This window comes from Triticum aestivum, chromosome 3B (genome assembly GCF_018294505.1).
Source record: "Triticum aestivum cultivar Chinese Spring chromosome 3B, IWGSC CS RefSeq v2.1, whole genome shotgun sequence".
In the NCBI taxonomy this organism is placed as follows: Eukaryota; Viridiplantae; Streptophyta; class Magnoliopsida; order Poales; family Poaceae; genus Triticum; species Triticum aestivum.
Window position 1 is genome coordinate 410,411,918 of NC_057801.1, and position 11,210 is coordinate 410,423,127.

The following is an 11,210-nucleotide window of genomic DNA, read 5'->3' on the forward strand; positions in this document are numbered from 1 at the left end:
TATACATGAAAGTTGCTCAAAAAGACGAGACGAATCCGAATACGCATTCCATTCATCTATCACATGCCCCTAGAATAGAGAATGTACAACCGTCCACCTCTGTTTCATCTGTCCGAAAGCTGCAAACTTCGGGAAAACATTCTCGGATGTTTCCCCCTTTGCCGGTATCATGTAGCACCGCGTTAGAACACCCATAGCGCTGCTTATTGTCTTGTCATGCTAGTATTGCACTTGTTTGCTCTATATTTATTGTTTCTTCCCCCTCTTCTCTCCGGTAGACCCCGAGACTGATGATGCCACTATGATCGACTACATCGACGACGACCCTTCTCCCCTTTCAGCGGAGCTTCTAGGCAAGCCTCCCCCCCTTTGATCATCCCGATATCGCCCATTCCATTCTCTCATGCTTGCATTAGATTTTGCTATTGTTATTGTTTGCTCCTATTCTGATGCATAGCCTGCTTTTGTAACCTGCTCATTGTACCTTGCCTACTTATCCTAAACTGCTTAGCATAGGTTGGATAGTGATCCATCAGTGACCCCCACCTTGTCCTTGTTACCCCTGCTTCATCATCGACGACTCGATCAACGTGATCGATGTCCAGTGCCCGACACCTCACATCACATCACGCTCCTTTTGTTGCTCGACTCTGCATAGCTACTATGGAGTGCCAAGGGTGATACCTCGTAACACACTCCTGATGATAATTCTGTAGTGTAGCTATTCAGTCATGGTCAACGAGGGTGGTTCCTCCTTCACCATTCCCGATACGGTTCTGTCGTGCAACACCTCAAGTGTGAACCTCGAGGGTGGTTCCTCATATGTTCACCTTGATGATTACATCAAGTGGAATCCATCGAGGGTGATACCTTGGATTCCCCTTGTTGTTTTGGACACATGGTTACCTAGACTTTACTTGAGACCATTAATGAAGTCGGGTCGGCCCTGAGGGGTACCCGCGAGTTGATGTGGAAGTCGGGCGTGCCTGTAGAGCACCCGTGAGTTTTCTACGAGGCACGGCCGGGCATTCTGGGCCCTTGCCGTAAGTTCACAAGACATGGCTACAGGGTCACATTATCATGAGTCTCTGCTCATCTACGCAAGCCCCTAATGCACTAATAGGTTTGTGTATTTGTTCTGAGTTGGCCTTTGGCCTTTACACACTAACCACCACGCGAGAATAGTTATGGGCCTCGACGTCGCAGTATCAGCCGAAGCTTTGTCAGACATCCAGTTCAACATGGCAGCACGGTTGGATCGTGCTGGCCATCCGAGGCGGTGCTGGTATCCACCATGCGCGCAATGACCCGGAGTGCAACGGGCGATGGGCCCAACACCCTGGGGCATTTAGGATATAGACCGGCGGGCACCTCTCTGCTGAGCCTAGGTAGGGCTGCGACATGTTGATCTTTTGAGGTCGGGCATGACCCAGAAAAGTGCGTCCAGCCAGAGTGATCGAGCGTGTTGGGTAATTTGGTGCACCCCTGCAGAGAAGTTATCTATTCGAATACCGTGTCCACGGTAATGGACGTTCAGACTTCTATCCTGATCTATTACAACTAGAACTGGTTACTTGAGACATGTGATGGATATGTTGGCTCCGGGATTGCTTTCTCGCAGGGAGTCGAGGAAGGATCTCTGGGCGTTAATCCTACAACATGCTTGTTAAATATAAACTGCTATTTTATACTCTTCGGAATGCTGCAAGATGCTTGAAGATGCTAGTCTTCAATATGCTAGGCCTTCCCCTCTATTCTGGCATTCTGCAGTTCAGTCCATAGATACAACCCTTCCATTTGATACTAATGCATACTTAGTATAGATCTGATGCTTGAGAGTACTTTGGATGAGTACTCACGATTGCTTTGCTACCCTTTTCCCCCTTCTTTCTTTCCAGTTGTTGCAACCAGATGGTGGATCCCAGGAGCCAGATGCCACCTCGTCGACTACTACTACTACCCCCGATGATGCCTACTTCTACATGGAGACCGCCGACGACCAAGAGTAGTTAGGAGGCCCCAGGCAGGAGGCCTTGCCTCTTCGATTGTTGCTACTTTTGTGCTAGCCTTCTTAAGGCAGTCTTGTCTAACCTTATGTCTGTACTCAGATATTATTGCTTCCGCTAACTCTTGTATATCGAGCTTCTATATTCGAGCCCTTGAGGCCCCTGGCTTGTAATATAAAGCTTGTATTATTTTAATTTGTGTCTAGAGTTGTGTTGTGATATCTTCCTGTGAGTCCCTAATCTTGATCGTACACATTTGCGTGTATGATTAGTGTATGGTCGAATCGGGGGCGTCACAAGAAGTGTCATAAGCATGACGGAAAAAAATTGTTCGGCCTAAAATGTCACGGATGTGTCTTTTTTTGTAGTGGACACATGCAATGACGATGGGACATACATTTGTTCCCGGGCTCACCATAGAAAGACACCCGCCCCGCATTTTATGCAGGAGGTATAGTAGCCCCACTGTAATTTTGATATCCCCAATGCTGCCTGTAGCAATTGTGTCAGGACCCCGACTCGATGGCACACCGATCTAGCATGTAACACCTCATATCACTTTGCGGCCTCACGCACGGTATTCCCACGGGTGTCGCCTTACCAGGCCCGGGACCGTTTGCACCTTTTGGCACACGTATATGATAGTGTCGCTAGCATCTATATGACAATGAGCCCGGGCTAACATGGCTAGTCGTGAACCCAAAGTGGCACTAACTTACAGGGACAGGCATACATGACCCAACAACGAACGTGTCGGTCATCAGCGAGTGAATCCGGGCTGTAGCAACTGGGCTAGCAGGACTCCGGTAAACCGTGCTGTAGCAGGCTAACAGGACTCTGGTAGACACCGCGTGACATTTCCCCGAAGGGACAGACACAGGAACGAAGAAGGACACATGCCGGCCAGCCTAAGTGTTCCGGAGCAGTAGCAAGCTACCATGGCTCAGAGGAAGCACTAGGAGACATTTCCGGATAAGAGAGGCTACCAATGATAAACAACTAGATATCCAGATCCCACACATACCAAGCATTTCAATAACATACACACGATATGCTCGATATGTGCAAATACAACATGGCATCACAACATGACTCTACAACTCAAGTATTATTCAATAGGCTCCGAGGAGCGAGATATTACAAACATGGGTCTCATGACCCAACAATCAGAGCATACAAGTCAAAGCACAAGCGGAAGCTTAACATGTCTGAGTACAGACTTCTACAAATGAAAAAAGGCTGAGAAGCCAGACTATCTACCAGATCCTGATGAGGGCACAAGATTGAGGTAACAAGCTAAACGTCGAAGTCCATGCGGAACTACTAGTGAGATGGAAGTCTCTGCAAAAACATAAAATAGGCAAACGTGAGTACAAATGTACCCAGCAAGACTTACATCAGAATTAACTACATATGCATCATTATCAACAAACGGGATGGTGGGGTTTAACTGTAGCAAGCCAGCTTTGACTCAGTGGCTATCCTGAACTACGACTGCAAGTAACTCTTTTGAGGTGGCGCACACGAGTCCACATATTCACCATATCAATACACCACTATGGATCCGCTCCCGTCTCCCTACGAGAACGCCATCCATAGCACTCATGCTTATCTTGCGTATTTTAGAGTATCCACTTTCACTTGTCTATGAACTGTATAGGCAACCCAGAAGTCCTTTACCGCGGACACGACTATTCGAATAGATGATCTTAACCCTGCAGGGGTGTACTTCTTCACACACGCTCTCGCCACTTACCACCATGTACACGTTGTGTATCTCGGCAACCTTCAAGCAGAAGCCTGGCGAGGGAGTCGGCCACGACCTAACTAACCACACAAGTCTCTAGTCCAAGTTTATCGCCTATTTGGGTTCCATCCGCAAGGAGATCCGGCCGGGGTGTCGCTTACGGCCCCAAACGATGTGTGCAGGGTTCCCAAGCCCACCATCCAGGTGCCACTTGGTACACCGGGCCACTGTGCATAGTCTGTCCCAAGCCCACCTGTACCGGGTGCCACTTGGTAGACTACTAACACTACCTACAAACACCAGAAACTAGTTGCAACTCCTGGACAAAGATCATGTTGATTAATAAGTCAAGAGGGGTCGAGTCACTGGAACCCAATGTGTGGTAGTAACTGTTCATGGATCACAAACACAGAACTCAGTTCCTGAGGACGGCTGCAATGAGACAACCCACCATGTACTCCTACATGGCCTCTCACCGCTACCTTTACCAAATCGTGTTCACACACTTAGCTCACACACAGTAGGACATGTTCACCACTTTCCAATTCATTCCCGATGAATCAGACCTGACTCAACTCTAAGCAGTAGCAGGCATGACAAACAAGCATGAATGAGTAGGCACAACAAGGCTCAAACAACTCCTACTCATGCTACTGGGTTTCATCTATTTACTGTGGCAATGACAGGTCATGTACAGGATAAAGGGGTTCAGCTACCGCAACAAGTAACAGATGAATCGTTGTTGTCCTAATGCAGTAAAAGAGAGCAGGAGCGAGAGAGTAGGATTGTATCAGAATGAACAAGGGGGTTTTGCTTGCCTGGCACTTTTGAAGATAGTATAGTTCTTCATCGGTGTCATCGATCTCATCGTCGGAACATACGTCTGAGAGGGGACAGGCACCGACAAACAAAGAAGAAACACAATCAATGCAATGCACAATATGATGCATGCTCATGACATGGCAATATGAGTGTGTTGTCCTAATGCAACTACAACCAGATGGACTTGGGTCATTTTGAACCAAAGGTTCAATCCCAAACTCAAATTATGAATTTAAATAGTGACTTATCATGTTTTGCACTAAACAGCAAGGTTAAGTTGTTTAAACATGCATGAAACCAGTACAGATGGATAGATTGGATTTTTCTGATAATTTTCATATATAAATTATTTCATTTGGAGCTACGGTTGAATTTCTATGATTTTTAGAAGTTTAGGACATTTTCTAGAATTTCCTGAAATAAAAATAATCTAGAAAATGAGTTATGGCGTCAGCACTACGTCACTGTGACGTCAGCAGGTCAACTAGGCGGTTCCAGGTCAAACCTCACCTGTGGGTCCCGTGTGTAAGTGTCATAACTAACTTAACAGAGTTAGTTAGTGTTAGGTTAAGCACTATTCTAGGTTAATTAGGGCTAAACTAACCTAACTAATAATTAACAAGGGCGGCCCACACGTCAGTGGGTCAGGGGGGAAGTCAAACCCCGGTCAAGCGGGGTCAAACCCGCCGGACTTGGTCCACGACTCATCGCCAGTGAAGCCCGAGACGGCGGAGGGGCTCGGAAATTGCCCACGGTCGACCAAATCGACCGTGGTTTGGTCCTACGCATAGCTGGGGCTCGCGCGCATCTGGTAGGCCAAGCGGGAGGGGCTGGGGTGGTATGAGTGGACGGCGGCGAGCACGAATGCGGCGGCCGAATTTCGGGGTTGGTGCGGGTTAGCGCTAGGAAGCACGGGAGGGGGAGCTACTAGTGGCTACAGACTCCTGGAGCTGCGCTGAGGATGGCAGTGTGCTCGGCTTCGAGCCACTGTGGCTCTGGCCACGACAGCAACGAGGCATGGCGGCAGCAAGCTTCAGTCGTGGTATAAGACGGAGCTAGGAGACGGAAATGGAGGGGCGAGCAAAGGAGAAACAATAGGAGCTCACAGCGGATCCGTAGGGATGGTTAGCGGCCCGGGGACGCTCGGGAGGCGGCGGATCGACGACGACGATCTTCGATGGCCGATGAGGGAAATGGAGGCGGTGGCGGCATTGCGGCACGTCCGGGGCCTCGTGGCTCGTTGAGGAGGTCGGGGACGTCAAGACGGAGCTCACAGGCATGGTGAGGGAGAGAACAGAGAGTGAGGGGAGAGGCAGAGGGGGCTGCGGGGCGTCTCCAGATGCGTCGGGGGCGCCTCGGTGGCAAGCAGGAGGTGGAGCTCGGGCACGTGCGCTGTCGACACGCCTCTGCGTACTGGCAGAGGTTGAAGACAACCGCTTCAGGCCAGTGGGCTGGGCCGCCAGTGGGCCTGCCAGGTGGGTTGCCAGGTGAGTTTCCCTCTCTCTCAGTTTTCTGTTTTTGTTTTTCTATTTTTCTATAACTTCTGGGCTTTATTAAAAATACCAAAACATTTCCAAAAATCCTGAAAATATGTGTGGGCTCTGTTTGGAATATTCCCAACAGCCCTCAGTTAAGTTCAGAATCAATTGAGCTTTTAAAATATTACATAGCATTTAAATGTCCAATTGCAAATAGCATATGATTTAATCCAGAGCCCAAATATGTCATGGAAAAATGTGCAACACCTATGGTTAATGTTTCCAGCATTTTCCGGAAATGATGAACATTTTTGAAAGCCATTTGGATTCACCGAGAATATTTTAGTTGAACCTAGTGGATTCCTTTGATGCTAGGGTTTAGGCAATCCCCATTTCAGGTTTAACTGAAATTTAAACATGATGCAACACAAGACTAGCTAACCCAGAGCAGACCAGAACTAGGGATGTGACAACTCGCCCCCACTAAGCAAGAATCTCGTCCCGAGATTCAAGACGTGAGGTAGGAGATAGAGGGGACACAAAGCCACACCATCTTCACGGTCTGAATTGCACTTCATAGGAGCATCGATTCCATGCATCATCTTGGTCTTGACAACTCTGCTTTCGAGATCTTCATCAAACACGAGGGCAGAGACAACTCTACAATGATGGATCATCTTAATGATCACAAGATCAACTCACGGAATGAGACATAGAAACATCTCTTGAGCCAAGAAGCAAACCACACCCTGGAAAAGGCGGAAGAACAATTTGACGAGGGTTTCAAAGTAGCAAGGAAAAATTGCCATGATTCTATAACGGGGCACCTCAGGGAAGGTGACTCCTAGAATTATTTCCTTAAGTGGCAAAGAGAATTACCTTTGATTCAGATATCATTGAAACTCCTAATACCAGCCTATGGCAAATCATAGTCGATCATTTGAAGGAGTCCGAAAGAATGACATACCCAGGCTAGAATGGATGATGTGGACTACCTTGTTGAAGACAACACAAGGGATGATTTTGCTTATCATCGGAAATGGATGGAACCCATGGTAGAATGGCACATTGGTGGTGCAAGCTGGGAACAAAATGCAAATGCTGGGAATGATTCTGGTAACTAGGGAGGAACCCCATCAGTAGAGAGTGAATCCACTGTTTGAAAAGCTATAGCATAACCGAGGAAACTGAGAGCAATCCCAGTTAGTGCCGATGATAAGACCTAGCGCTTGTGCATGCTCTCAAGAACTTGAGCATTTCCATATTCATCAAGGTTTTACCAATATCTGTGTCAAGGATCCTGGCATCACAACGTACTACCATGATGAACAGCGATGGACGATGCAGATGCAAAGGAAGATAACCTTCTCAGATTTCACCTTAGCGGAGCCAAGGAAGCAAAATCTGGATGATCGACCGAGAGACATTTAGCACTCCGCTTCTAATGTTCTCCTTGATGTGTTAGCGTAATCCATTCATAGATATGTTTGGCATCTTGAACGTCAAGTAAAGGTCGGACTTCGGGAGCACAAGAATCCATAAGGAACAACTACTGGAGTAAACCCTATGAGATCCTTATGGGGAGGTGGCCAACTTCCTCAATCAAGATACTACAATAATAGGTCTTCCGGTTGGGTGTGTTGTCCATGACATCCACTTTACCGGATTACAAGAGACCAATATTATAGTTCCTAGGAAATGTTCCAACCATCATCTCTGCCTGAGATTCAGATCTGGTTGGTGTCAGGATAATCCAGACTCATCGAGTCTAGAAAGAAAAATGAAAGTTTGCAACACAAATCGACGAGATGACGTTGTGAGATTCTCGGGGGATGAACTACGATAGTAAGCTCCAAAACATGAGCCATCTCTGCTACATACATGTGAACACGTTGTCGCAGACAAGCATGACCACGTAGTAGTCTTATAATAAAACACTACTGAGTTCAGGTGGGGAACCATCATCGAGGATATCAAAGTCCTTGTGCACTTATCGATGAGCTTCTTATCCTTAAGCAAATCAATCAGTGGCTTGGTGTGCTAGGGAATTCGTATGGAACGGAGATGATCGGTCTAACAGACCACAGAATACTTCGCACGTGCATGACTGACTTGGGATGATTCCGGAGGAAGCAAAACTAACTTTCTCTAATTCACGACGGCAACTTGCATCAAATGCACACATATTAGAGGAAATCACTTCTTTCATCCGAACATATGCTTCATGAACGGATCACGAAAGCATTTCTCACAAGTTTCCAACACTAATTGGATGTTCAACATGAATCATGGGGAAGGTAAAAATGTTGCTGATGGGCTCAACAACAATTCATCCAGGTTTCCATATAGGTGGAATTCCATAATTATGTGAGCAGGCGATAGCATTGGTCAGACCCAAAAGATATAATGGTGTATGCTCGAGGAAACAACCACGAGTAAGACAACATTACGAATATCGTTGGTTCTGATTTGATTTGACGATAGCCCATACTCAAATCAAAGATTGGATAAGATAATAGATCCAGCAATTGACCATGAGGATCAATCAATGAAGATATCATCTTTCTTCAACACACACAATGCAAAGATATCCCTTTGGAATGAGCTAAACTTGGCAAAGCTTTTATCTTCCAACTCTCCAAGTTGTTGTTTAGCTTAACTAACTAGCTCAGGGGAATCCAACATAGATTCTTGGAGAAGGGGTGCTTTAGAAGAAACCAACTTGATCACGAGCTCAACATAACAGTCAGGGGACAACCTGGTGACACTTCCGAGAAGATATTCAGAAAATCACGAACCACCGATATGTTACTAAGCTCGAGAATAATCTTGCTTTTCAGGGCCAGACCATATGATCAAAGAGCGAGGGATCAATACGATCCCAATTCATTGATCGAAGAGTGCACCTGGAAGTAGGGACTGGGTAGCACAATCAACCTTAGGATGGTGATTCAATAACCAATACACTAAGGATGAACTTACTGTCCTTTAACTACCAAGCAACGGAGTTGCTAGGAGTATAGATTTCACACATCACAGTTCACTTGTCGGCATTCCGGTTGCAACAACATGGGAACCGAGGAATGAACAACAATGGCGAGAAGTATCACTATATCAAGAGTTCATAGGATGGTGTGCCATTCCCATGATATTCTTGATATAAATATGGTAATACTCCAAGGTAGAACAGAACAAAAGCTCGTTTGGCATTTTGATCTGCGAGATACAACTACTTTGACCCAATCCTGGATATGGATGAGGTACTGGAGTTTATTTCTCCTAGTCATTCCAAATAGAATGGCTTGATGGACCACAAGAGTAATAGGCATCGATGAACGAATGCACACATACTCATGACTATCAATTGATAGACGAGGGTCAGAAGACAGCTAAGAGGGACAACTCAAAGAACATATGATTTTCTGAGTTGTGGATGCATAGGTTAGTATGTCAAACCAAGTTCAACATATTTCTTCCGGACAATCCATGCAGAGAGGTAGGACTGGCAGAGTCACAATATAGAATGGAGAACTCATCGAGGCACTCATGTTGTGATCTTTTGATCCAACAAACTTCTGCCATAAGTGGTTCATAGTATTTGGAAGAAGGAAATACCACGGACTTCGAGGAATAATGAAAAGGTTACTAATAACCTAAAGGAACGAGCAAACACTATCAACATGAAGCAAGTAGGGTGAATCTCGGGTTCAACAACCCAGGAGTAGAATACCTACTACTAAGTGGCATCATGGGATGCTTTCGAGAATGATGGCCAGAATTATCACACAGGGAACACAAAACATGGCTAGATTACTAGGTGGTTCTCTAAGACACCTAGGTCATAATAATAGCTCCAACATAAATGTCGAGGCAGTACCTCAACACACTAGTTTGTGTGGTTGATCTGGCACAAAGGAACTTCGGAATGGTAAGAAGGGATTTGCAAATGCATCAGACTATTTTAGAAACCTGGGAAGACTCGGACAGCATAACGAATGTAAATGCTCGAAAAGATTTGAGACATGCTACAAAAATGGTGGCATAACCACTCAGAAGCACAATATCAAGGTTTCGAGATCAATAGTTAACATACAGAAGTAGTAGGAACTGAACTGAGGCTTGAATTCAATAATCTTATAGGTCTACAGATTAGTAACACGTGATCCTAATAGAAAGAAAGGAAGGCCTAGTTCCTTAACCCCGTAGGAAGATAAGATGACTCGGATTAGAAGGGCATAAGGTATAAGGAGTAAAAAGAGCCTTACGTTCCCAACCACAATCAATTCCCTTATATAACTAAAGAATTTCTAGACTCAACTTTGACCAGTTTCGCTTGGTAATCCTACAGGCAGTCAAGCTCTGATACCAAAGTTGTCAGGACCCTGACTCGATGGCACATCGATCTAGCATGTAACACCTCATATCACTTTGCGGCCTCACGCACGGTATTCCCACGGGTGTCGCCTTACCAGGCCCGGGTCCGTTTGCGCCTTTCGGCCCACATATACGATAGTGTCGCTAGCATCTATATGACAAGGAGCCCGGGCTGACATGGCTAGTCGTGAGCCCAAAGTGGCACTAACTTACAGGGACAGGCATACATGACCCAACAACGAACGTGTCGGTCATCAGCGAGTGAATCCGGGCTGTAGCAACTGGGCTAGCAGGACTCCGATAAACCGGGTTATAACAGGCTAACAGGACTCGGTAGACACCGCGTGACATCTCCTCGAAGGGACAGACACAGGAACGAAGGACACATGCCGGCTAGCCTAATTGTTGTGGAGCAGTAGCAAGCTACCAAGGATCAGTAGAAGCACTAGGAGACATTTCCCGATAAGAGAGGCTACCAAGGATAAACAACTAGATAGCCAGATCCCACACATACCAAGCATTTCAATAACATACACACAATATGCTCGATATGTGCAAATACAACATGGCATCACAACATGACTCTACAACTCAAGTATTATTCAATAGGATCCGTGGAGCGAGATATTACAAACATGGGTCTCATGACCCAACAATCAGAGCATACAAGTTCAAGCACAAGCGGAAGCTTAACATGTCCGAGTACAGACTTCTACAAATGAAAAAGGTTGAGAAGCCTGACTATCTACCAGATCCTGCTGAGGGCACAAGATCATAGGTGAG